The 1,899-nt window shown below is 45.5% G+C and overlaps 1 long non-coding RNA gene across 1 annotated transcript; it reads left to right on the top strand.

The window, feature by feature from the left end:
* Positions 1 to 6: 6 nt before the first annotated feature.
* Positions 7 to 434, top strand: LOC113202758 (uncharacterized). The gene is made up of 2 exons (XR_003303222.2): positions 7 to 229; positions 312 to 434. It is a non-coding gene; the product is annotated as an uncharacterized LOC113202758 (long non-coding RNA).
* Positions 435 to 1,899: the final 1,465 nt, after the last annotated feature.

Below are 1,899 nucleotides of genomic sequence, written 5' to 3'. Positions count from 1 at the left end.
TCGATTGCGTCGATTGCGTCGATTGCGTCGATTGCGTCGATTGCGTCGATTGCGTCGATTGCGTCGATTGCGTCGATTGCGTCGATTGCGTCTTTCGGATTTGATTTTTTTGTTTTGCAGGAATATCTAGATTCGAGGACAACCACTTCTACTATCCTGCGGGCAACTGTACACAGTTTTGCCGAGCCATAGATGATTCATGAGACTTGTCACTCGTACGTTTCACGAGGTAAGATGCTTTTGTTAAATTTTGGATTTATAGTTTTACAATGTTAGTTGACTTATTTTCAGGTGTGATTCTGTTTTTGCAGGATATTGTTCTACGTATCAAGTTCAGGGACAGGAGACAGCTAGGCCATCAATCACCATCCCAATCACCGATATTCACGGATTATTGTGCAACTGGCATTTTCGTATTAAATCAGTAGTTTCTACATTCTTGTTTTACTTTGAATTGTACCTTGAACCGGTTTGGGGAGGAGGGAGGGGGAGGGGAAAGGTTTGGCCAGGAGGGGAGAGGGTTACAGCTCTACCTTTAAATCATTTAATTTTTTTAGTGAATATTGTAGAATATGCTTGAGTATGCTTGAATATTATTGAATGCATTTGAATTGGAGTTCGTGCACCCTTGACTAATACCCAATACTTTACGGGAAAAAATCAAAATCCTTACGTCAACCGTCAATCTGTTTTAAAACTACGGGGAATATTTTACTTTTACTTTCGGGTAGAGGCAGCCATTAGGGACTCTAAAAATGGAGGAACTCACTGTCACAGTGTATGCTGCTGTGTAGCAGAAGGTGGACTGCGACTTACAGAAAAGATGTGATACCGTCTTATTCTTAAAGATTTTTAGAGGAGAGTTTTGACAAAGGAGTTTTGCCGCCATTTTGAGAAAGGATTAAAAAGACATTAGAGAGAGCAGATGGATTACGCTGTGCACATTAATAAAAGGCGAGGACACAGAACGAAAAGGGCGTGCGTAGCAAAAAAACTCCAGTTTCCCCCCTTGGAATTTAATTAAACGACGAATCTTCTCTCTTTTTCAATAACGTTTGGGCTGCGAGAGGGAAAAAACAACAGCGACAGCAATTGTGGCGGCGCATACATCAGAGATAAGGCGCGTAATTTGAAAACTGCGATGGGCATTACACCGGTGGCAGCGAGTTCGAAAGAGGGACGTGAAAAGCGAAAATCTAACAAGTTCAAAACAAGGGGAACGTGACGAAATCAAAATTTGGCAACATGAAGAGATATTGGTCACTTTTTAAACATTTTGGACAGTTTTCATTTGTGATAAGCCAACTCCTTCAGTTGATGGCGTGAACTTGGAAGTGGAAACCCGTTTCTTCCCTCAGACCGACCGGCACGGCTCTCTCTCTCTCTCTCTCTCTCTAGTCAGGGACGCACCCCTGCCCGGACCGCCCACCCGCCCCGCTCTCTGACTGACTGCTTCTTCTAGTGCTCCCTAGGGCCACGTTCCGGGTAGACTTCGCGCAATTCAAAATGTCTGGCGCCCCACGAGGGGTTGCCCCCCCTCAAACCGGCCTCCACTCCCCTTCTCCCACTTTCCCCCACGTGCCCTTGCCTTGTCCCTCCTGCTTTGGGGAGAGAAAAAAAGGTGGAAGAGAAAGTAGAAAAAGGGCTGAAAGAAATAGGGGCACACAGCACTTGTGGCCTTATAAAAAGGTCAAGTGAGTATTGCCGACACAAAACCGCCCCTGGAGCACCGAGCCCAGCGAAAACAGGAAACTTTCACCTCGTACGTGGTATGTGTGAAGTAATTATCATAATTATCTTGAGGAAGAGCAGAACTGCTGTTAGCAGTGTAGGCCGGGGAGCATCAACAGAGTCCAAAGCGGCACTAACCCTCATTATCAAAGCGCGTGGAATCCCCCC

This window comes from Frankliniella occidentalis, unplaced genomic scaffold (assembly GCF_000697945.3).
Source record: "Frankliniella occidentalis isolate FOCC.00 unplaced genomic scaffold, Focc_3.1 Scaffold102, whole genome shotgun sequence".
NCBI classification, from domain to species: Eukaryota; Metazoa; Arthropoda; class Insecta; order Thysanoptera; family Thripidae; genus Frankliniella; species Frankliniella occidentalis.
Note: the sequence above shows the minus strand (reverse complement) of the source record. Positions and strands in the feature narration are given on the sequence as shown.